This window comes from Salvelinus alpinus, chromosome 20 (genome assembly GCF_045679555.1).
Source record: "Salvelinus alpinus chromosome 20, SLU_Salpinus.1, whole genome shotgun sequence".
Taxonomy (NCBI): Eukaryota; Metazoa; Chordata; class Actinopteri; order Salmoniformes; family Salmonidae; genus Salvelinus; species Salvelinus alpinus.
Window position 1 is genome coordinate 27,492,213 of NC_092105.1, and position 26,711 is coordinate 27,518,923.

At 44.8% G+C, this 26,711-nt stretch overlaps 1 pseudogene; it reads left to right on the plus strand.

Moving 5' to 3' along the window:
* The first annotated feature begins 778 nt into the window (after positions 1–778).
* The window catches only part of LOC139547097 (ceramide kinase-like protein), an 81,323-nt pseudogene continuing 55,390 nt past the window's right edge, over positions 779–26,711 (plus strand).

Sequence of the window (26,711 nt, forward strand, 5' to 3'; positions counted from 1 at the left end):
GTCATCTGTAACTTTATGAATGGGTACGCAGGGTTCCTTTGTTAAATCAGGAACTGTCCATGGTGCTGCTAAGGATATTGGTGCATTAGCCTTGTCTAGGTATATAGGCCTATACCCGTATTACTCAGTAGGATATTACTTTTGTTAGTTCGTAAACCTTCAACATTGAGGTAAAGTCAATGACATAATGGACAGGACAGACAGGGTCCTGAAAAATATAAATCCATTCCTGTGCGTAACTCAAACTTTACGCACCAGCTCTTTGGATTCGGTGCATAGGCCAAGCATGTAAACGAATTTAGAAATTAACCATAGCATGATACAAATGATGGTCTAATGACTGGCAAGTTGGCTGCATGAAATATAAACACACCATACGTTATATCCTATAGGCTCTTGACAGAGATTTTATTTTGAACTTTTCTTGCGGGCGTGTGCCCGGGAGGAACACTTCACGGGCTGCGCTCCGTCTGGTGATTTGAAGTAGGCAGAGGGGTCATGGCTCGATTGATTACAGTTTATGTCATATTTACGTCAAAAGTTAACATTTTTGCATTTTAGCTAACCCTAATCATTTTCCTAACCTTAACCTAATTCTCATAACCTGCTACGTTAATTATCCCAACCTGCAGCAACAGTTAATTCTGGTCAATTCTGACATAAACTGTATACCATCTAGTCATAACTACATAACTAGGCAGAGTGGGAAGTTTCAACTGTTGGACCTGCCATAGTAACCTTACCATCGCGGGCACGCGCCCATGTAAGCAACCCAGTAATAGCCTACAAAGCAGGCACCATTGTGGAATAAGACTTTACCGTTAACGTTTTTAAATGTTTGAGTCCCCTCGAAAATCGATAAATGAACAGGACGCATTGTCAAAGAGCCAGGAGGAGTTGAATGAGACGCCACCGGGGTCTCCGGTGAGTACAGGCAACCGTGGGAAGAAGAACAAGAGAACGCAACAACCAAAACAACCCGATAAACTCTCGGTCTCAGCTGCACAGCTTTGCGTGGACGAGTCGTGTGAGCAAGAACAAGAACAGTCAGAGAAACAGTACACCGATTACGACACAGACGAACCGATAGTGAGAGGGATATTTCAAATAGGGAAGAAGAGTCACGACGTCCTTCTGTCATCGACGAGGGTGACATGGAGTCTTATTCAGCCAGAGACCCCTACAGGTGAGCTCACTGTTTCACCATTATCCATGATAATTGCAGACGGGGTCTGTTTCTTCTACCAGTGCCGCATGCCGACCAACATAGCCTACATCAGACAGGGAGGGGAATCATAAAACATAATATTTTCACATGAAGACATAGCTAACCGTTTCTTGGCTTTAGTGAAACAGAATCCCCCATGAATTCGTGAATTTCGGACATTTCCTACATGGCTTGTAAGAAGTGACACAAAGGTATTTGAGAAAAGAGGGTTGTACGTGTTTAATCTATATACGGTAGATGAACCAAGAAAAGGTGCAACATCAATGACAGCCTATCAATTGCATGCCATGAAGTAAACATACTTGGCTCTATGTATACAGATATTAAATATTGACAACAAAAAAAACGTTATAAAATGTATTTTTGTTATAAAACAAAGTATATTTAGTCAATTTTGCATAGGCCTATACTATAGACTACATATAGCCTATTATTCGCACAGTATGTGATGTAGGCTTATAGGCCTATTGACTGTTACTAAACCTATTATAACAGTTTGCCTTTTAAACCTATCAATATTCAAAACGTTATTGTTTGATATTTTATTTATTTGGTCTTCAAACTATGTTACACAGCAGTCTAAATCAGTTTCAGTCTCCCTTGTCAATGGTGACATAAATGGGAGTGAAACTCAATGGCCAGCCCATGCTGTAGGGTAAATAAAAAAAAAAGTGAAATGATGTAGGTCTAGGTTACCAAATATTATTCTGGAAGAAGCAGACAGATCTTACTTTGTCTCGTGTTATATTGCTGTAAATAAATTATATTATGTGCTGCCTCTTGAAGAGCTTAGCCAGCCAATAGCCTAATAAGAATTCTTTATTTATTGTTGGCCGCTCGGCCAAAGTATACTGAAGATAAAATCACTAAACCAGTTAGGAAAAATGTAGAAAGTGCCTGTTGCCAGAAAGTCATGTGTAACAGATGTGTCGGTAATAGACCCTGTCTCTGACCGGCCGGCTGGCCGACTATTGTGACCACCTAAAGCAGGGCATCTGGCGCTCATGTGGACAGTTAGTCTGCGTACCAAATGCCACCCTATTCCCCTCATAGTGCACTACTTTTGACCAGCGCCATATATACTGTAAGGAATAGGGTGCCATTTGGGGAGCAGACCTAGAACATGTCCAAGTAAATGATACTCACACATCGCCATCTGCATCTCCACACTGAAGGATGGATACATGGGACAACGTGTGATCATCATGGGCTGGTATAGGAGGCCCTACTTGCCTTATCAGTTTCAATGGAGAGGGGGGTGGGGTTGTAGCCATGTTTCTTGTGCACAGACTTCAAACATAGAATCAAATGTGTCCAAATGGTTGATCAGATGAAACAGTTCCATCAAAACAAAATGAAAAAAAGGAAACATATGGAGAGTTTGAACTAGATATCCATCCCTTTCATATTTTTTTGTGTTGTTGTTGTTTTGTACAGTATATATCTCTCAAAAGCATCAATTGCTTAGTGCAAAACAGATTGGGTTTCATTTTGCTTAATAATCTTTACAGGCAATACTTTTTGGTTATGTGTGATCCAAGCTAATGTTATTAAGCCAGCACTCTCATTACCCAGAAAGCATTAGTCTAATAACCCCCTATGGCCACTACCAAATGCTCCAACAAAACTGCCAAAAAACCACAGGCACATGTCTGATTCGCTGGAGGTTGTCTATTTGACTGGGTTTGAGATTCTGTTCTGCCCAGGGATAGCAGATCAGATCTGTACAGTGGTCTCAATTTCAATCAGCATTTGAAATATGACTCACAGTAGCCTATATATTTGACATGCTGAGGTTATGCCAATGTTCAAAGAAATTCAATGTTATGCTGTTTTGATAGACAGAAATTAATATTAAGTTATAACAGGTATTCTTTAGGTACTGAACATATTCAAGTAGCTATAATATACTAAATTCTTGTACTTATTTATCTGATGCTCTCATATCATTGAGAGGCAATACTTTTAATATCACAGTTTCAAACACTAAATGCATCAACTCACCACAGATAATATTCATAGTGAATTAAAATTTAATGTAAACCTACTGAAGCGTTGTTTGCCCAGAGGCTCCTACAATAGCTTGACCTTGAGACCCCTGGCTTTGCTTTCGTTGGCCTTGTTTACTGTGATTGGACCTTGGACTGAGGTTACTGTCTTTAGTACGTGTATGTGATTCCTGCTGGGATTGAACCCACAACTTTGGCAGTACTAGGTGTCTTGACCTAGGCAAGGAGAACAGTAGAGGTTTATTAAATCTGTCTCCTGGCCACAGCATTTAAACTAGATAGCATGTTAAACACTTTTATTTGTCAAATGCCTCTTATTGGATGGATGTCTAAGAAAACAACAAGATTTAGATTGACACACAGAGAATGTTTAGAAAATGCAATTTAACTTCATAAAATGTTATGCTCCCTTTTATTTCACTCTGTCCTAGATATCCTTCCATGAGGTTCAGGCCCTGTGAGAGGGATATGACTTCTCTGGCCAGTTCACTTGTGGGTTGTTAGATGTAGGGTGTTGAAGTGTTAATTTGATGTTCAAAAATATCCTGTTTTCCCAAGACTCTGAGACTGTGAGGCAGATCTTGGCTCGTCAGGTCCTCTGTCACTGCTACTTGTCAGTCTGTCCTCAGTTTTCGGGAATTAATTGCACCACAGAGGTTCTTGGGTCTACAGTGCATTCGGAAAGTATTCATACCCCTTGATTTTTCCACATTTAGTTACGCTACAGCCTTATTCTAAAATAGATTAAATTGCTTTTCCCACCTCATCAATCTACAAACAATACCCTATAATGACAAAGCAAAACCACCTTTTTAGAAATTTTGCAAATGTATTACAAATTAAAAACGGAAATATAAAATGTACCTAAGTTTTCAGACCCTTTACTCAGTACTTTGTTGAAGCACCTTTGGCAGCGATTACAGCCTCCAGTCTTCTTGGGAATAACGCTACAAGCTTGGCACACCTGTATTTGAGGAGTTTCTCCCATTATTCTCTGCAGATCCTCTCAAGCTCTGTCAGGTTGGACGAGGAGCATCGCTGCACAGCTATATTCAGGTCTCTCCAGAGATGTTCAATCAGGATCATGTCCGGGCTCTAGCTGAGCCACTCAAGGACATTCAGAGACTTGTCCCAAAGCCCCTCCTCCCGTGTTGTCTTAGTTGTGTGCTTAGGGTCGTTGTCTTGTTGGAAGGTGAACCTCCGCCCCAGTTTGAGGTCCTGAGTGCTCTGGAGCAGGTTTTCATCAAGGATCTCTCTGTACTTTGCTTCGTTCATCTTTCCCTCGATCCTGACTAGTCTCCCAGTCCCTGCCGCTGAAAAACATCCCCACAGCATGATGCTGCCACCACCATGCTTCACCGTAGGGATGGTGCCAGGTTTCCTCCAGGCGTGAAGCTTGGCATTCAGGCCAAGGAGTTCAATCTTGGTTTCATCAGACCAGAGAATCTTGTTTCTCATGTTCTGAGAGTCTTTAGGTGCCCTTTGGCAAACTCCAAGTGGGCTATCATGTGCTTTTTACTGAGGAGTGGCTTCCGTCTGGCCACTCTACCATAAATGCCTGATTGGTGGAGTGCTGCAGAGATGGTTGTCCTTCTGGAAGTTTCTCCCATCTCTACAGAGGAACTCTGGAGCTCTGTTCGTTGTTACCATCTGTTCGTTGTTACCTTCTCCTCCGATTGCTCAGTTTGGCTAGGGGACCAGCTCTAGGAAGAGTCTTGGTGGTTCCAAACTTCTTCCATTTAAGAGGATGGAGGCCACTGTGTTCTTGGGGACCTTCAATGCTGCAGAAATGTTTTGGTACCCTTCCCCAGATCTGTGCCTCAACACAATCCTGTCTCAGAGCTCTACTGTCACGTTCCTGACCTGTTTTCCTTTGTTTTGTATTTGTTTTAGTTGGTCAGGGCGTGAGTTGGGTGGGTTGGTCTAGGTTTGATTTTCTATGTTGGGATTTTGTGTTCGGCCTGGTATGATTCTCAATCAGAGACAGCTGTCAATCGTTGTCCCTGATTGAGAATCATACTAAGGCAGCCTGGGTTTCACTTGTGTTTTGTGGGTGTTTGTTCCTGTGTCAGTGTTTGGGCCACACAGGACTGTTTCGGGTTAGTCACGTTTGTTGGTTTTTGTATTTTGTAGTGTTTGTTGTTTTTCCATTAAATAATGAATACTTACCAATCCGCATCTTGGTCCGATCCATGCTCCTCCTCGTCCGAGGAGGAGAACGACTACGACAGCCGTTACATCTACGGACAATTCCTTCGACCTCATGGCTTGGTTTTTGCTCTGACATGCACTGTCAACTGTGGGAATTTATATAGACAGGTGTGTGCCTTTCCAAATCATGTCCAATCAAATGAATTTACCACAGGTGGACTCCAATCAAATTGTAGTAACATCTCAAGGATGATCGATGGAAACAGGATGCATCTGAGCTAAATTTCAGGTGTCATAGAAAATGGGTCTGAATACTTATGTAAATAACGTATTTGTTTTTTAAATAAATTAGCCAAAGGCTCTGGGTATCACTTTTATGGTAGTTCATTCGTGACAAGTTCTCAAAACATTGATATCAGCTAATTGTCAGCATAAATCTCAAGAAAAAGGGATGAGGCTTGACGGCTAATGTAACATGAGTATTTGTAGGCTACATACCGGTTGAAATATGAGCGTGTGTAGGCTACAGTGTACATTCAGTGCCTTCAGGAAGTTTTCAAACTCCTTGACTTTTTCCACATTTTGATGTGTTACAGCCTGAATTTAAAATTGATTAAATTGAGATTGTGTTACTGTCCTACACACAATACCCCATAATGCCAAAGTGGAATTATTATACATTTTTTTATTAATAAAAGCTGAAATATTTTGAGTCAGTAAGTATCCAACCACTTTGTTAACGCAAACCTAAATAAGTTCAGGAGTAAAAATTTGCTAAACTGTAACGATGTACGCTGAGAGTCGGGAAGCAAGTTCAGGGAGTGAATACTTTTAATAAATAAATGTACAAAACAAGAAACACAAACAGCGCACCGACATGAAACAGCAACAATGACGACTGGGGAAGAAACCAAAGGGAGTGACATATAAAGGGCAGGTAATCAAGGAGGTGATGGAGTCCAGGTGAGTGTCATTTTGCGCGTAACGCTGGTGACAGGTGTGCGCCCTAAGGTGCAGCCTGGTGACCTTGAGGCCGGAGAGGGAGCACACGTGACAGTACCCCCTCCCCGACGCGCGGCTCCAGTTGCAGGACGCCGACCAAGATGATGATCCCGGGGATCAGGAGCGGACCGGTCACCTTTGCTAAGGCGCGGGAACCTGTCGATCCGGCTGAGATGCAGGAGCATGACGACCTAGAGCGCCGGAGAAAGAGCATACGTGACAGTACCCCCTCCCCGGCGCGTTCGGCTCCAGCCGCAAGTCGCCAACCACAGGGACGATCCCGGGGATCCGTAGCGGACTGGTCGCCTCCGCTGAGGCGCAGAAACTTGACTAACAGGCTGAGGAGTGAGAGCCTGATGAGCCGGCTGAGACCTCCCCGGTTGCCTCGGTTGAGGCACGGGAACCTGTTCACCCAGCTTAGGCATGGGAGCCTATCCAACCCGCGTATTCATGGGAGCCTACAAACAGGCTGAGGCCTCCCAGGTAGCTCCGGCTTGAACACCCGGACCCGACATCACCTCCAACACATAAAAAAATATACACTCCCTGATGCTTCCCTTTGTTGTAACAATGTACGCTGAGAGTCGGGAAGCAAGTTCAGGGAGTGAATACATTTAATTAATAAATGAAAGAAACAGAAACAGCGCACTGACATGAAACAGCAACAATGATAACTGGGGAAGAAACCAAAAGGAGTGACATATAAAGGGCAGGTAATCAAGGAGGTGGTGGAGTCCAGGTGAGTGTCATTATGCGCGTAACGCTGGTGACAGGTGTGCACCCTAATGAGCAGCCTGATGACCTAGAGGCTGGAGAGGGAGCACACGTGACATTAACAAGTCACATAATAAGTTTCATGGACTCACTTTGTTTGCAATAATAGAGTTTAACATTATTTTTTAATGAATACCTCATCTCTGTACCCCACACATACAATTACCTCTAAGGTCCCTCAGTCGAGCAGTGAATTTCAAACACAGATTCAACCACAAAGACCAGGGAGGGTTTCCAATGCCTCGCAATGAAGGACACTTATTGGTAGATGGGTAAAAATGTATAAAGCAGACATTGAATATCCCTTTAAGCATGGTGAAGTTATCAATTACACTTCGGATGGTGTATCAATACATCCAGTCACTACAAAGATACAGGCGTCCTTCCTTACCACTCTTCATATTTTTAAGCATGTTGGTGACTGCATTATGTTATGAGTATGCTTGTCATCGGCAAGGACTAAGGAGTTTTTTGTAATAAAAATAAATGGAATAGAGCTAAGCACTGGCAAAATCCTATAGGAAAATCTTGTTCAATCTGCTTTCCATCAGACACTGGGAGACAAATTCACCTTTCAGCAGGACAATAACCTAAAACACGAGGCCAAATATACACTGGAGTTGCTTACCAAGATAACATTGAATGTTCTTGAGTGGCCTGGTTACAGTTTTGAATTAAATCTGCATTTAGATCTATGGCAAGACTTAAAAATGTCTGTCTTCAACGATCAACAACCAACTTGACAGAGCTTAAAGAATTAAAAAATAATAATAATGTACAAATATTGTACAATCCAGGTTTGCAAAGCTCTTAGAGACTAACCCAGAAAGACTCTATAAAGCTATAAACCCTGCCAAAGGTGATTCTAACATGTATGGACTCAGGGGTGTGGATACATTTAAATGAGATATTTATGTATTTCATTTTCAATAAATGTGCAAAAAATAATAATATTTAATACATTTGGAATTTCAGGCTGTAACACAACAAAATGTGGAATAAGTCAAGGTCTTCAACCAGCTCTTATTTTTCATCTTGAGTTCAGGATTGACAGGGACATCTAACCCCATGCTGAGGCCCTATAGTCTGCTAATCTCTCTGACTGCTGATGTGTATATCTGCTCCATATGTTGTGGGTCATGGCTGTATAGGGACCAGATCAATACAACACATCTGTTGACACACAGGGTCATATATGTAACATGAAGTCTCTCAGACTACAGATCTACAGTATACGTATATCCACTGTCTCCAGAGATCTTATCAGATAGATAGATTAACCTGTGGGGGCTCTTTTTAATGGATTTACATTCTCATCTAGTGCACATATTGGGAATACCTTACAAATAGCAGCCATTCAATTTGTGTTATAATTCAGGATATAAATATTATTTTGAAGAAAAGTTGTTGGTCACCATGCACTAAATATGAACACAAAATATATATTTTTTATAATATCAAAGTCTGTGATATTGATGGAATTTTATCGGAGCCAAAATAATATAATGTGGTGTCCCATAAGGCTCCATACTTGGGCCTATATGGTTCCTGATATATGTAGATTAAAATAATAATAATAATAATAAAATAATTGCCTTTTTTCACATTTTGTTACGTTACAGCCTTATTCTAAAATGGGTTAAATATATATTTTTTCATCAATCTACACATAATACCCCACAATGACAAAGCGAAAACAGGTTTTTAGAAATGTTTGCAAATGTATATATATATAAAAAAATATATATATATACATTATTTACATAAGTATTCAGACCCTTTGCTATGAGACTCGAAATTGAGCTCAGATGCATCCTGTTTTCATTGATCATCCTTGAAATGTTTCTACAACTTGATTCAAGTCCACGAGTGGTAAATTCAATTGATTGGACATGTTTTGGAAAGGCACACACCTGTCTATATAAGGTCCCACAGTTGACAGTGCATGTCAGGCAAAAACCAAGCCATGAGTTCAAAATAATTATCTGTAGAGCTCCGAGACAGGATTATATTGAGGCACAGATCTGGGGAAGGGTACCAAAAAATGTTTGCAGCATTGAAGGTCCCAAAGAACAGAGTGGTCATCATTCTTAAATGGAAGAAGTTTGGAACCACCAAGACTCTTCTTAGAGCTGGCCACCGGCCAAACTGAGCAATCGGGGGAGAAGGGCCTTGGTCAGGGAGGTGACCAAGAACCCGATGGTCACTATGACAGAGCTCCAGAGTTCTTCTGTAGAGTTGGGAGAACCATCCGGAAGGACAACCATCTCTGCAGCACTCCAGCAATCAGGCCTTTATGGTAGAGTGGCCAGAGGGAAGTCACTCCTCAGTAAAAGGCGCATAAAACCTGGCACCTTCTAGGCAGAGTTGCAAAGAAAAAGCCATATCTCAGACTGGCCAATTAAAAGAAAAGATTAAGATGGGCTAAAGAACACAGACACTGGACAGAGGAACTCTGCCTAGAAGGCCAGCATCCCGGAGTCCCCTCTTCACTGTTGACATTGAGACGGGTGTTTTACGTGTACGATTTAATGAAGCTGCCAGTTGAGGACTTGTGAGGCGTCTGTTTCTCAAACTAGACACTAATGTATTTGTCCTCTTACTCAGTTATGCAGCGGGGCCTCCCAATCCTCTTTCTATTCTGGTTCGAGCCAGTTTGCACTGTTCTGTGAAGGGAGGAGTACACAACGTTGTATGAGATCTTCAGTTTCTTGGCAATTTCTTGCATGCAATAGCCAAAATTTCTCAGAACAAGAATAGACTGACGAGTTTCAGAAGAAGGTTTGTTTATCTTTGTTTACACTGTATTTCGGATCAATTTGATGTTATTTTAATGGACAAAAAATGTCAGAATTTGTGGGTTTTTGTTTGTCCACCCGCCTCTTGAGGATTGACCACAAGTTCTCAATGGGATTAAGGTCTGGGGAGTTTCCTGGCCATGGACCCAAAATATCGATGTTTTGTTCCCCGAGACACTTAGTAATCACTTTTGCCTTATGGCAATGTCCTCCATCATGCTGGAAAAGGTATTGTGCATCACCAAACTCTTCATGGATGGTTGGGAGAAGTTGCTCTCGGAGGATGTGTTGGTACCATTCTTTATTCATGGTTGTGTTCTTAGGCAAAATTGTGAGTGAGCCCACTCCCTTGGCTGAGAAGCAACCCCACACATGAATGGTCTCAGGATGCTTTACTGTTGGCATGACACAGGACTGATGGTAGCGTCACCTTGTCTTCTCCGGACAAGCTTTTTTCCGGATGCGCCAAACAATCGGAAAGGGGATTCATCAAAGAAAATGACTTTACCCCAGTCCTCAGCAGTCCAATCCCTGTACCTTTTGCAGAATATCAGTCTGTCCCTGATGTTTTTCCTGGAGAGAAGGGGTTTCTTTGCTGCCCTTCTTGACACCAGGCCATCCTCCAAAAGTCTTCGCCTCACTGTGCGTGCAGATGCACTCACACCTGCCTGCTGCCATTCCTGAGCAAGCTCTGTACTGGTGGTGCCCCGATCCCGCAGCTGAATCAACTTTAGGAGACGGTCCTGGCGCTTGCTGGACTTTCTTGGGCGCCCTGAAGCCTTCTTCACAACAATTGAACCGCTCTCCTTGAAGTTCTTGATGAGCCGATAAATGGTTGATTTAGGTCAATCTTACTGGCAGCAATATCCTTGCCTGTGAAGCCCTTTTTGTGCAAAGCAATGATGACGGCACGTGTTTCCTTGCAGGTAACCATGGTTGACAGAGGAAGAACAATGATTCCAAGCACCACCCTCCTTTTGAAGCTTCCAGTCTGTTATTCGAACTTAATCAGCATGACAGAGTTATCTCCAGCCTTGTCCTCATCAACACTCACACCTGTGTTAATGAGAGAATCACTGACATGATGTCAGCTGGTCCTTTTGTGGCAGGGCTGAAATGCAGTGGAAATGTTTTTTGGGCATTCCGTTAATTTGCATGGCAAAGAGGGACTTTGTAATTAATTGCAATTCATCTGATCACTCTTCATAACATTCTGGAGTATATGCAAATTGCCATCATACAAACTGAGGCAGCAGACTTTGTGAAAATTTATATTTGTGTCATTCTCAAAACCTTTGGCCACGACTGTATACTCTGCTCAACAGCCTGGCTTGTGTCTCTCTCTGTCGAAATATGATTCTGATTTGAAAGGACATGATAGGTACAGCCTTTCATTTGGGGCACAAGAAGGAGCTCAAAGATTAAGCATAGCTGCAGACTTCTAGAAAACTTTATTGCAGCCAGAAGGAGACAAGCTTCTTCCCAGCACTACTTCTGCTCCTAGCAGACATAGGTGGCACAGCAGCATCATATAATCTACTACAATTAATTTATGGTAAAAAAAATACATCCATTTAATCTGACATCCCGAAATGATAATGTTTTCAACATTGTCTGTAATACAAAAATTTAACGAATATTCTCAGATATGCCTTTTTGTTCAAATTTGTATTGTGCATTCATAAATTAGAATCTCTCTGTTGGGTTCTTCTTCATTCAATGTGTTAATGTGTGATCTCAAGTGTGTCTTAGTTCACACTACAACGTGTTGATATTCACTACAGATTTAACTGCTATTTGTCTCATTTCAGCTGTTGTTGTTGATTTTTGTTGTTGTTGGGACATACAGTAGAGTGCTCTCAGTCCCAGATAACTCGAGCTAACATTGTCATGTTGTCAACTGTCCAAGCATAGCCAGTCTGTGCCAGGTCAGTGTAGTGCTCCTCTTTGCCCCCATGTTGTTTGGGCCATGTGGTTCACAGTGTGGCACCTAGGATCATATTTTCCACCTGTGCCTTCAGAGGCCTGCCTGCCGAGACACACACACACACACACACACACACACACACACACACACACACACACACACACACACACACACACACACACACACACACACACACACACACACACACACACACACACACACACACACACACACACACACACAGCAAAACCCAATATTTACATTTTTATATTGCTGTTGTCAAGCCACCAGGAAGCAAACAAAGCAGACGACAGGGTCTGTTTGTTCCCTTTGTGCAATTAGACTATGACACTGTCTGTCTGTCTCTGTCTGTCCCAAATGGAACCCTATGCCCTATATAGTATACTACTTTTGACCAGAGTCCAATTGACCAGGCCATTGGACTGGTCAAATGTAGTGCACCATATATGGCATATGGTTCCATTTGGGACAGACACAATTTCTATCTGTCCCTCTTGTAATACGGAGGGGTCACACACGTTCTGAACCCTCGCTGTGGTTACTGTACTCACTGTACCGTTCAGCTAATTAACTTTGACTGTCATAAATTGTAGAGCAAATATGGGCAGAAATTAGTCCTTTCAATCTGTCATGTGCACTTCCCACAATCATGGCGTATTGTGTTGACTCGGTGGATGAAACTACATACAATAGTATTTCTGGTAATTGCAGTCCATCACTCTAAGCATTTATATCACCACACACACACACAATTTTTTTTTTGAGGGAAACGCAGGATTTGCTGTGATGAATCGTGATTCATCGCAAATTCTGAATTTGCTCAAATTAAGCTGTAAATTAAGATTTTTTCATACAAAAAAACATTACAAGAATATTGACGTTGATTTTGTCTAATGTAACGTTTAGCAAAATTAGGCAAATTGAAAAAGCACACTTTCTTTAACCTCATGTTGACTTGTTTTAACATTGCATTGTTGTTTTAAGCTGTATAGATTATGTATTTGGTATGTTTTCAGTGTATTTTGAATGCTTTCAGACAATGTGATTAATCACAAGAAAATAAAGGCGGAGGCGTCCCATGTTTCCTCTGCGCGCCGGAACCAGTCGTCAACCGCAGGAGCCTCGGTCTGACTCTGATGCCAAGGAGCCAGAACCGGCTGATACCCCAATACACACTGGAAGAGGGAGAGGTTAGTGGAGGAGTGGCGGAGCGAGTTCTGGGCCATCTCTGCCCAGGGCACGAACGCTGCCCATTCCCCCGGCCCGTCCTGGCAATAGGACCTCAGAAACCTACCCACATCCTGGTTAACTCTCTCCACCTGCCCGTTACTCTCGGGGTGAAAACCTGAGGTAAGGCTGATCGAGACCTCCAGACGTTCCATGAACGCCCTCCAGACCCTCGAAGTGAACTGGGGACCCCAATCAGACACTATATCATCAGGCACCCCGTAGTGCTGAAAGACATGTGTAAACAAGGCATCCGCAGTCTGTAGGGCCGTAGGGAGACCGGCAGAGGAAGGAGACGGCGGGACTTAGAGAAACGATCCACAACAACCAGAATCGTAGTGTTTCCCTGTGATGGAGGAAGATCAGTCAGGAAATCAATCGACAGGTGCGACCATGGCCGTTGTGGAACGGGTAAGGGGTGTAGTTTACCTCTGGGCAGGTGCCTAGGAGCCTTACACTGGGCGCACACCGAGTAGGAAGAAACATAAACCCTCATAATCTTTAGCCAAAGTGGGCCACCAGTACTTCCCAGTCAGACAGCGCACCGTCCGACCAATGCCTGGATGACCAGAGGAGGGTGACGTGTGGGCCCAATAGATCAACCGGTCACGGACAGCAGACGGAACATACAGACGCCCAGCGGGACACTGGAGTGGAGCGGGCTCTGCACGTAATGCCTGCTCAATGTCCACGTCCAGCTCCCACACTACCGGCACCACCAGGCAGGAGGCCGGGAGTATGGGGGTGGTATCCATGGGCCGCTCCTCTGTGTCATACAGCTGGGACAGTGCGTCTGCCTTTACGTTCTGGGAACCTGGTCTGTAAGAAATGGTGAGCACAAAACGGGTGAAAAACATGGCCCACCTTGCCTGGCGAGGGTTCAGTCTCCTCGCCGCCCGGATGTACTCCAGATTGAGGTGGTCAGTCCAGATGAGAAAAGGGTGTTTAGCCAGCTCAAGCCAATGTCTCCATGCCTTCAGAGCCTTGACGACAGCCAACAGCTCCCGGTCCCCCACGTCATAGTTTCGCTCCACCGGGCTGAGCTTCCTTCGAGAAGAAGGCACGGGGGCGGAGCTTCGGTGGCGTGCCCGAGCGCTGAGAGAGCACGGTTCCTATCCCAGCCTCGGACTATCCCACCTCCACTATGAATGCCAAAGAGGGATCCGGATGGGCCAGCACGGGAGCCGAGGTAAACAGAGCCCTCCGTTGCCATGAAATAGTGGGGTTATGACAAGCTAACCAGGGTAGACCTAGCACCACTGGAAACTCAGGAGAGTCAATGAGAAAGAGACTGATTTTCTCCGTGTGAACCCCCTGCGTCACCATGCCCAGAGGAGCGGTGGTCTCCCTAATCAACCCTGACCCTAATGGTCAACTATCTAAGGCGTGAACTGGGAAGGGCATTCCTACAGGAACGATGGGGATCCCTAAACTAAAGGCTAATGATCTGTCTATAAAATTCCCAGCCGCGCCTGAATCGACGAGCTCCTTTTGCTGGGAATGCGGGGAAAACTCAGGAAACGTAACGAACAAAATCATTTGTGCAACAGAGGGCTCTGGGTGAGAATGGTGCCTCGACTTCCAGAGGAACCAACCCGGCACCGACCGGCAGTGTGACGTCTGCGGCCACAGATGGTGCACGAGACGGAACCTCTTCCGGTCTCGCTGAGCGCAGCACCTCCCAGCTCCATGGGTATCGGAGTGGTGGTGCTGGGGGATGGAGCCGACAGACCCCGATCTGGACGTCTGGACCTGCTGGCGGGTAGCCAGCAGGTTATCCAGCCGAATGGACAGGTCCACCAGCTGGTCGAAAGTAAGGGTGGTGTCCCTGCAGGCCAACTCTCGATGGACGTCCTCTGGGGTCCGAAAGGGTCCGAAAGTCCAAAGCGAACTCCTGCGCGCTCCTCGTCCCCTGCCGCAGGTGGAATAAACGCTCTCGGGCGGGTGGTCGAAGACTGCCCGGAAGCGGCGGGTGAACTCCTCGAAGTCATCCAACGCCGTATCTCCTTCTCCCCATACGGCGTTAGCCCACTCCAGAGCTCTCCCCGAGAGGCACGAAACGAGGACGGACACCCTCTCCCTTCCCGAGGGAGCCGAGTAAACGGTGCCCAGGTATAAGTCCAGCTGTAGCAGGAAACCCTGGCAGCGTGCTGCCGTCCCATCATACTCCCTGGGAAGGGAGAGACGCATCCCACTGGGACCGGGTACAGGACCCCGGTTGGGCTGGTGGGGGCGCTGGAGGAACTCTCTGTCTCTCCCAGCGGTCCATGGTCTGCACGACGCGGTCCATCGCGACGCCAAGATGTTGGATCATCGTTGCTTGCTCCTAGACGCACTCCTCTATCCTCATACCAGGTGCACCTGCTCCTGCTGACTCCATGTAATGGGTGTGGTATTCTGTAAGGGGTGTGTATCTGGTGACAGGGAAGTCAGACGCAGGAGAGCAGAACTTGATAATAGCCGGAGCAGTTTAATAGTAAAACCAAAGGCATAAGAAATACAAAGTATGGGCACAAATAACCTGACGCGCACCAGTCAAACTAAATGTGCACAAGCACTTACAATAAACAATACCACACAAAGACATGGGGGGAACAGAGGGTTAAATACACAACACATAATGAGGGAAATGAGAACCAGGTGTGTGGGAAAACAAGACAAAACAAATGGAAAATGAAAAATGGATCGGCGATGGCTAGAAGACCGGCGACGTCGACCGCCGAACACCGCCCGAACAAGGAGAGGCATCTACTTCGGAAGAAGTCGTGACATAACTGATTAACTCTGAAAGCCCTAGTTGTAACATAATGACTAGGTGTTAATAGTAGTAAGTAATCCCTTTTTTGCAATGTCTGCCAAAAAGGGAGGGAAAAATGCACCAGTCTGTTTCACTTCAAAGACTTTAAAAAGATAGATAAAATTGGGAAAAAATTATAATTTCAAAAATACTCCACATCCTCTGCAGAATATACAAATACATGAACATTTTATTAAGTTGCAATTCAATGCCATGACACATCTCTATATATCATTATATTGCCTATGCACAGTGTGACAATACATCCCACCCAAACCAACAATGTCCAAATCCAAAACATTACACTAATTAGTTTCACAGATTCAAACCCCTGCCAAACCCTTAAATAACCAAAAAAAGGTTCCAAACAACTCAGCCAACTTTATGAATGGACCTGTGCCTGAAAGAAGTCACGGGCAGCCAACCACTGTGTATGGAGTTTTTATATGGCGAGTTGCAGCACCTGAAAGAGTTGGCTTGTGCATAAACTGCGAAAACAATTAGCGTCAAGCAGATAAGTCCCCCTATAATCCTGTTTATGGTCGGAATCAGGCAGATGTGCCTAGATTGATCCAGACAGAACAGGGCGCCAGCACCAGTTTACTGTAATCCCCCCTTCCCCCTCTCCTTCCCTTGTACATCACTGTATTACTGGAGGGAAGGAAACGGGTGAGGGGGACTCTCCCCCCTTTCTAAAGCCTCAAACTATCCCCCCTCTCTACCCCCTTTTCTGAGTACCTTTTCCCTTGTACCCTAATATATCACTGTTGTTAATATGGCCCTGTTTGTCATTGGTCCCTGTCTACAGCCAGCTCATTTTGTCAATCGGGGGAGGTTATCTTTATTTCCTCTAAATATATTGGATATTTTTGTAGCAGCCAACATTAGAGTGGGATAGAGGACACACTCAAAGTATTTGAACAATTTCAAATCGGATTTGGACCCAGGTCTGGAAAAAGCCTGATCACCAGGAACAGATGGTGTCAGCCGGGGTGTCCCGCTAAGCTCAGTAATGTGAGAGGATAGATGATAGTTAATGTTCTGAAACACTGTCTGAGGAACAGGCTGGGGCCGGGGCTGGGGATCTTCCTAATGAAGAAAGGGTTTCACATGAGGAGAGACAGACTCATTTAGAGTAGAGAAGGAGTCACAGTCAGGACAGTTGGCCATCTTGGACAAAGAACCCAGATCTGTTTAATTGGAGTTGTGTCTGATGTTGATTGTCTTCAGCAGGAGGGCCAGGGAGAATGAGACACTAAACAATCCTGTGATGTCACACTCTGTCAACACATTACCCATTAAGAGTTAAAGATCCAATGCAGCTGTTTTTATCTCAAGATCACATCATTTCTGCGTAACAATTAAGTACCTTACTGTACTGTAATTGTTTTAAATTAAAATGGTCAAAAATAAACAAAAATAGCTTCTTTGCAAAGGGCAATTTCTCAAGCAACAATTTTTCTGGCATTGTCTAGGGGAAAACTGAAAATTAGCTGTTATTGGCAGATAGGTTTGGAACTCTATTTCTTATTGGTCTATTAACTAATTTACCACATGGTGATGTCATCATGGAAGGCCAAAACTCAATCCCACCAAAACAGGCTGAAATTTCAGGCAGTCCTTTCAAACAGCTTTTACACTAAAAGGGCATTATCATAATTTTCACAATTTCACATTGTTATTCCAATCTCATACTGTGGAAATAAAGAATATATAAAACACAGGAAAATCACATTTTTGACTGCACTGGGCCTTTAACACTTTTAAAGCTATTATCTCTCAGAACTAAAGTTATTTCTTTGTTCAAGTATAGGCCTAAGCCTTTATGGCGGCATTGTAGTAAAGGGTTCCTGCACTTCCGGAGCATGTCTTTGCTTCCTGTGCATCTGAAGGATGTGTTTGAAGTGAAGGTGAAGAGACATCGTTCTGCTACGGGCCAGCAGACAGGGGCCACTCTCTTGGGCATCACTCTGTTCCAGTGTAAGAAGAATGGACCCAAGGTGAAGGACCATGCCATTCACTTCAACAACATGAATGTGGACCACTGTGAGATCTGGTTTTAAAAAATGAAGGAGATACTCAGTGGTAAGTGTGCTTCACAAAAAATACTTTAAACATATAGGACTGGTTTCTCTGACAAAGATTAAGCCTAGTTCTAGACTCAGTGGCAATTCTGCTTTTAAGACTGAATCTAGGTCTGGTAAACTGGCTCATATAGTATTTGGTCTGACAGTAAAAAAGATGGAGAACATCAACTAATATAGTGCATTTTTATGTGGACTCAACCTATGGCCCCAAACGTAATTGTACTACCCTAAGTGGGCTGTGCTTTTGACAAATATTTGAACACCAAACATATCAGGGCATATATGTTGTACAGCAGTTTGCAGTGATGTTGTAAAGTGCAATCAAACATTTATGATGCCAACAACCCACAAAGATTTTGAGACATGCTCAAATAGTTGGTCACTGATAATAAAGCAATACATTATCGATCACTATAGTCACTAGGATATCACAATCTTTTTACAGGTTGTCACACAAAGACATTCTCCAATATCTTCCTGTTGTGATTTTTTATGACTTTTTTAAGCAGCAACCCTGTGTGGTTAGTGGCTCTGTGAGTGTCTCTAGGAAGAGACCTGGCATGATGGGGACACCTGTCTCTGAGGGCCCTGCTGGGTTGGACCATCTAGGCAGCCTGTCCTCCTCCCCTCTCCACCCACTGTCTCCCCCTGTCAGTCCCGTAGAAGGAAAGATAATTACTAACTACAGGGTGGCCACCATCAACCTGTTCTTCAGGCCCTAGTGGCCAACACCTCCACATCGTTCTCCCACCCTCCTCCTCTCCAGCATAGTCTAGGGCAATGACATGGCCATCACACAAAAAGAGTGCCCATATCCAACACCTTTCAATTAATCTACTACATGCTGCCTCATCAGACATAATATCATTGACAATCTAAAATATCCACCCCAGAAATGTTGCCTAATATACAGTACAGTGTGTGCATAGAATGTATGTTGGAGTTTCTGTAAGTGAAAAACCTGGTTTAGAGATAGCTCTACCAGGTGCAGCTTAGACAAGCACTCGAAAGCTAGACAGCCCCAGTTAGTGACACTGTCTGTCTGTACATAATGCTGTGTTAACACAATTCAGCGTAATCCCTGTAACGTTCGTTATAGCAGCAGCCAGCTAATACTACGTGATTAGTTCTGCATTAGTCATCTGAGATTAAAGGGGATTGTTGTTATGTTAGCTCAATCTAGCCGGCATTACACCATCTCTCCTTTCACAGGCCTGTCCGCTCTGTTATAGCGCTGTACTGTTCTGTTCCTCAGGCAAACCAAGGATTTGTCCAAAATGGCATCCTATTCCTTATATATAGTGCACTACTTTTGACCAGAGCCCTATGGACCTGGTCAAAAGTAATGCACTGCGTAGGGAATAGTATGCCATTTAAGACTCAGTACAACTTTGGCAAAGCCGACTTTTAAAGTTGTACCTCCCTCAGCCTCAGCCATTTGGAACTTAGCCTTGGTTGTGTTCCAAATGGCCCCCTATTCTCTATATAGTGAACTAATTTTGACAAAGGCCCATATGCGTCTGGTCAAAAGTAGTGCACTATGTAGGGAATAGGGTGTCATTTGGGACGTTAGCCTTGGGTTTTTGTGTGAGAGGGCTGTGAGTACTTTGTACTTTAACATGAATTTATTAACATAATTAAAACAACATGCCTTGAGGCGGCCTACAGCACACTGAATAGCCTTATTTATGAAGAAAAAAACATACAAAAACAATCATTAATTGATTCGATATTGTCTTCTTCTTTTTTATGATGCAGAATGGATCATCTTATGAAACTAAGCCTGGGCCCGTATTCAAAAAGCATTTTAGAAGAGGAGTGCTGAACTACAAGCAGTTTCGTCTTTTATCATTGTACAGAATATTTTTCACCAAATGTAACACAGCGGCAGTGCATTTGCACTACTAAATTGAATCAACAAGAGTTATTGGTTGTTATAAAACCTGCATCTCATTACACTCAGGTGCTTGGCGAATATGGTTCGACACAGATTCATACACTAAATAAATATACGGCTCTGGCTTGATCTGACAAAGATCCACTGCGGCTCGAAATATTGACCCTGTTAAAAAATGGTATTAGGAGCATAATGCAGAGCCCTTAGCCATCACCTGGCACAACAAGGCCTAAGTAAGTACAAAAGTAAATTAAGGGCATAACAGACCTTGTCCTTATCAACAATAGACATATAATGTTATATACGATTAAATAATAGCCATCAACTACATGAATCATGCATATATTCATATAGGCTCTATACAAAGAGTTAAAACATAAAGGGTAAAAAAAAATCCTCTCCATTCTGTTGTTAAACAACTTAGCTAAAGGGTTTATGTAGTTCTCACACTTAGACTTATCAATAGACATATGAATTCAGTTTAGAGGACAATGGTCAATGGATCAACTCTAAGTTGAACTCTGAGCTTTTCCCCCTCTCTCTTTTTCTCCTCTCTCTTTCGCTCTCTCCTCCACTCTCTCTTTTCCTCCCCCTGAGGGCCTTTAGCTCCGACAACAATAAAGTTCAACTTGATGCAGGAGTGTGACCATCCACTTTGACAAGAGCACCAAGGCCATATTATCTGTCCAGAGAGGGGAGACGGCCTGGTGTGGGCTATGAGGGGCCTGGTTGGTCTGATTGACCTGCCCAACACAGGACCCACTAATCTGTGAAAGAAAGGGGGCTTTGAAAATGCCATGGAGGTGATTGTAGGATTGTAGCTCTACACAGCGTCGCTCCGCTCGCACAAGGCAAGGGTATCAGAAAGACACGGACATCCTGCCTTGAGCCTTGTACAGGTGCTGCCATTGTTAGCTCTGGCTTCTACACATGCTGGTCTGTCTGTGACCAGGCTGGTGACATTACCAGACGACTGATGGCTGGTTTAATCTGGTGGCTGACACCCTCAGCTGGACCACGCCACCTCATGTGTCAGACCACATCACATGGCTTGTCACTGCGATGGCCCAGCAATGACCACAGCACTGGCCAAGGCAATGCCTCCATTTGGTTTCCAGCATTCAGAATCCATCTCTAGGAAAGGAGAGTGAGGGGTTGATAAAAAAGGCAAGGAGGGAGACGGGGTTATACAGCAACACCTTTTGTGTTTAACTGTCAGCTGGGACACTCCCTTCATTGTGAAACGTTATTAGAGGCTCCCTGGGAAACGAGGGCGCAGGGATACACCGTTCCCACTGTAACAGGTGAGAGCTCCTGTAATCCAGCATACCACAGTTTAAATTCCCCCTGTGGGAGAAATTATTCAGCAGCACCACTGACTTAACAACAGCCTTATAATAAAACAAAAGACATCCCCCTGTGGAAAACAGAGAGAGAGAGAGAGAGGAGGAGCTAGAGGAGGCGCTAGCACACCGTCCTTTATGTTCCATTGTGTGAAGCTATCAAGGTATAATTTTAACAGGCAGTCATGCGCGGCGCGGACCAAGGTGACATGTGGCCCAAAGTAATGCATTTCTCTCCCAGGCAGGCAAGTCAGTTAGCTAATGTGGGAAGCTAATGTAGTAAAAGATAGCAGCATGCATCTGTTCTTCAGGACACACACACACACACACAGAGAACCTGGCTAAGGCTGTCTAGAGGAACTCTAATGAAGGAGCTGAGAGACAGAGACTTCACATCTCAGAGCACACAGGAGCCTAATATCCACCGCTTAATGTGACACTGAAACTTTATAATCACCTTCTATCAGAAAGGCTACAAAACGAAACATCTGGGGCTATATTTATAAAGCATCTCGGAGTAGAAGTCTCTGAGTAGGAGTCTTAGAGTAGGAGTCTCTGAGTAGGAGTCTTAGAGTAGGAGTCTCTGAGTAGGAGTCTCAGAGGAGCTCCGCCTGTCCTTAGAACCTTATTTATCATATGCAAAAATGTTAGTACAATCAGTTGCAGAAAGTTCATGAATTAAATTGCTTTACAGCAGATTACCTATTTGTCAGTGTGTCCACCTCCCCTCTCCTGATGCGGTCATATCCTCTGTAGGATATTAGTACTCTTCCTGTTTGGATGAGTGTATGAAGGACATTACCCTGGTCCTTGCCTGATAGCTGACTAGATGAGTGTAGAATGTTAGCCTGGTCCCTGTCTGCTAGCTGACTAGATGAGTGTAGAATGTTAGCCTGGTCCCTGTCTGCTAGCTGACTAGATGAGTGTAGAATGTTAGCCTGGTCCCTGTCTCCTAGCTGACTGGATGAGTGTATGAAGGACATTACCCTGGTCCTTGCCTGGTAGCTGACTAGATGAGTGTAGAATGTTAGCCTGGTCCCTGTCTGCTAGCTGACTAGATGAGTGTAGAATGTTAGCCTGGTCCCTGTCTGCTAGCTGACTAGATGAGTGTAGAATGTTAGCCTGGTCCCTGTCTCCTAGCTGACTGGATGAGTGTATGAAGGACATTACCCTGGTCCTTGCCTGGTAGCTGACTAGATGAGTGTAGAATCTTAGCCTGGTCCCTGTCTGCTAGCTGACTAGATGAGTGTAGAATGTTAGCCTGGTCCCTGTCTGCTAGCTGACTGGATGAGTGTAGAATGTTAGCCTGGTCCCTGTCTGCTAGCTGACTAGATGAGTGTAACATCTTAGCCTGGTCCCTGTCTTGTAGCTGACTGGATGAGTGTAACATCTTAGCCTGGTCCCTGTCTTCTAGCTGACTAGATGAGTGTAACATCTTAGCCTGGTCCCTGTCTTCTAGCTGACTAGATGAGTGTAACAACTTAGCCTGGTCCCTGTCTTCTAGCTGACTAGATGAGTGTAACATCTTAGCCTGGTCCCTGTCTGCTAGCTGACTAGATGAGTGTAGAATGTTAGCCTGGTCCCTGTCTGCTAGCTGACTAGATGAGTGTAACAACTTAGCCTGGTCCCTGTCTGCTAGCTGACTGGATGAGTGTAACATCTTAGCCTGGTCCCTGTCTGCTAGATGACTGGATGAGTGTAGCATGTTAGCCTGGTCCCTGTCTGCTAGCTGACTAGATGAGTGTAACAACTTAGCCTGGTCCCTGTCTGCTAGCTGACTAGATGAGTGTAGAATGTTAGCCTGGTCCCTGCCTGCTAGCTGACTAGATGAGTGTAACATCTTAGCCTGGTCCCTGTCTTCTAGCTGACTAGATGAGTGTAACAACTTAGCCTGGTCCCTGTCTGCTAGCTGACTAGATGAGTGTAGAATGTTAGCCTGGTCCCTGTCTGCTAGCTGACTAGATGAGTGTAACAACTTAGCCTGGTCCCTGTCTGCTAGCTGACTAGATGAGTGTAACAACTTAGCCTGGTCCCTGTCTGCTAGCTGACTAGATGAGTGTAACAACTTAGCCTGGTCCCTGTCTGCTAGCTGACTAGATGAGTGTAACATCTTAGCCTGGTCCCTGTCTTCTAGCTGACTGGATGAGTGTAGAATGTTAGCCTGGTCGCTGTCTGCTAGCTGACTGGATGAGTGTAGAATGTTAGCCTGGTCGCTGTCTGCTAGCTGACTGGATGAGTGTAGAATGTTAGCCTGGTCCCTGTCTTCTAGCTGACTGGATGAGTGTAGAATGTTAGCCTGGTCCCTGTCTGCTAGCTGACTGGATGAGTGTAGAATGTTAGCCTGGTCCCTGTCTGCTAGCTGACTGGATGAGTGTAGAATGTTAGCCTGGTCCCTGTCTGCTAGCTGACTAGATGAGTGTAGAATGTTAGCCTGGTCCCTGTCTGCTAGCTGACTAGATGAGTGTAGAATGTTAGCCTGGTCCCTGTCTCCTAGCTGACTAGATGAGTGTAAAATCTTAGCCTGAACCCTGTCTTCTAGCTGACTGGATGAGTGTAGAATGTTAGCCTGGTCCCTGTCTGCTAGTTGACTGGATGAGTGTAGAATGTTAGCCTGGTCGCTGTCTGCTAGCTGACTGGATGAGTGTAGAATGTTAGCCTGGTCGCTGTCTTGTAGCTGACTGGGTGAGTGTAGAATGTTAGCCTGGTCCCTGTCTTCTAGCTGACTGGATGAGTGTAGAATGTTAGCCTGGTCCCTGTCTGCTAGCTGACTGGATGAGTGTAGAATGTTAGCCTGGTCCCTGTCTTGTAGCTGACTGGATGAGTGTAGAATGTTAGCCTGGTCCCTGTCTGCTAGCTGACTGGATGAGTGTAGAATGTTAGCCTGGTCCCTGTCTTCTAGCTGACTGGATGAGTGTAGAATGTTAGCCTGGTCCCTGTCTGCTAGCTGACTGGATGAGTGTAGAATGTTAGCCTGGTCCCTGTCTTCTAGCTGACTGGATGAGTGTAGAATGTTAGCCTGGTCCCTGTCTTCTAGCTGACTGGATGAGTGTAGAATGTTAGCCTGGTCCCTGTCTGCTAGCTGACTGGATGAGTGTAGAATGTTAGCCTGGTCGCTGTCTGCTAGCTGACTGGATGAGTGTAGAATGTTAGCCTGGTCGCTGTCTTGTAGCTGACTGGATGAGTGTAGAATGTTAGCCTGGTCCCTGTCTGCTAGCTGACTGGATGAGTGTAGAATGTTAGCCTGGTCCCTGTCTGCTAGCTGACTGGATGAGTGTAGAATGTTAGCCTGGTCCCGGTCTTCTAGCTGACTGGATGAGTGTAGAATGTTAGCCTGGTCGCTGTCTGCTAGATGACTGGATGAGTGTAGAATGTTAGCCTGGTCGCTGTCTGCTAGCTGACTGGATGAGTGTAGAATGTTAGCCTGGTCCCTGTCTTCTAGCTGACTGGATGAGTGTAGAATGTTAGCCTGGTCCCTGTCTGCTAGCTGACTGGATGAGTGTAGAATGTTAGCCTGGTCCCTGTCTGCTAGCTGACTGGATGAGTGTAGAATGTTAGCCTGGTCCCTGTCTGCTAGCTGACTAGATGAGTGTAGAATGTTAGCCTGGTCCCTGTCTGCTAGCTGACTAGATGAGTGTAGAATGTTAGCCTGGTCCCTGTCTCCTAGCTGACTAGATTAGTGTAAAATCTTAGCCTGGTCCCTGTCTTCTAGCTGACTGGATGAGTGTAGAATGTTAGCCTGGTCCCGGTCTTCTAGCTAACTGGATGAGTGTAGAATGTTAGCCTGGTCCCTGTCTGCTAGCTGACTGGATGAGTGTAGAATGTTAGCCTGGTCGCTGTCTGCTAGCTGACTGGATGAGTGTAGAATGTTAGCCTGGTCGCTGTCTTGTAGCTGACTGGATGAGTGTAGAATGTTAGCCTGGTCCCTGTCTGCTAGCTGACTGGATGAGTGTAGAATGTTAGCCTGGTCGCTGTCTGCTAGCTGACTGGATGAGTGTAGAATGTTAGCCTGGTCCTTGTCTTGTAGCTGACTGGATGAGTGTAGAATGTTAGCCTGGTCCTTGTCTTGTAGCTGACTGGATGAGTGTAGAATGTTAGCCTGGTCCCTGTCTTGTAGCTGACTGGATGAGTGTAGAATGTTAGCCTGGTCCCTGTCTGCTAACTGACTAGATGAGTGTAACATCTTAGCCTGGTCCCTGTCTGCTAACTGACTGGATTAGTGTAGAATGTTAGCCTGGTCCCTGTCTGCTAGCTGACTGGATTAGTGTAGAATGTTAGCCTGGTCCCTGTCTGCTAGCTGACTAGATGAGTGTAAAATCTTAGCCTGAACCCTGTCTTCTAGCTGACTGGATGAGTGTAGAATGTTAGCCTGGTCCCTGTCTGCTAGCTGACTAGATGAGTGTAACAACTTAGCCTGGTCCCGGTCTTCTAGCTGACTGGATGAGTGTAGAATGTTAGCCTGGTCCCTGTCTGCTAGCTGACTGGATGAGTGTAACATCTTAGCCTGGTCCCTGTCTGCTAGATGACTGGATGAGTGTAGCATGTTAGCCTGGTCCCTGTCTGCTAGCTGACTGGATGAGTGTAGAATGTTAGCCTGGTCCCTGTCTGCTAGCTGACTGGATTAGTGTAGAATGTTAGCCTGGTCCCTGTCTGCTAGCTGACTGGATGAGTGTAGAATGTTAGCCTGGTCCCTGTCTGCTAGCTGACTGGATGAGTGTAGAATGTTAGCCTGGTCCCTGTCTGCTAGCTGACTGGATGAGTGTAGAATGTTAGCCTGATCCGTGTCTGCTAGCTGACTAGATGAGTGTAGAATGTTAGCCTGATCCCTGTCTGCTAGCTGACTAGATGAGTGTAGAATGTTAGCCTGATCCCTGTCTGCTAGCTGACTGGATGAGTGTAAAATCTTAGCCTGTTTTTTTGTCTGCTAGCTGACTAGATGAGTGTAGAATCTTACCCTGGCCCCTGCCTGCTAGCTGCATGGATTAGTGTAGAATGTTACCCAGGTCCCTGTCTGCAAACTGAGTGTATAATGTTACACATTAACAGGCTTTCCGTTAACTCACCATGTGTATCCATGGAGACACCACCTTCTCGTCAACTCCTCTGAATAGATACCAGACCCGAGCTCAACCTTGCTTCGTCAACAATGTTTTCTGTTGTTGATCTTTGTATACTTAGTTTGGTGAGGTGGAGAAAACTTCCCCCTGGGCGAGTCAAGTCAATCAGTTAGAGGGTGAATTGTGTGGATATAATGTAGTAATATGAATTAGTGGGTGAATGAGTGAGTGAGTGAGTGAGTGAGTGAGTGAGTGAGTGAGTGAGTGAGTGAGTGAGTGAGTGAGTGAGTGAGTGAGTGAGTGAGTGAGTGAGTGAGTGAGTAAGGGATTGAGGTGTGTGTGATGGATACAGAAAGAAAGTGGATCAGGGAGTTGGTGATTGAGTGATTTCATTTG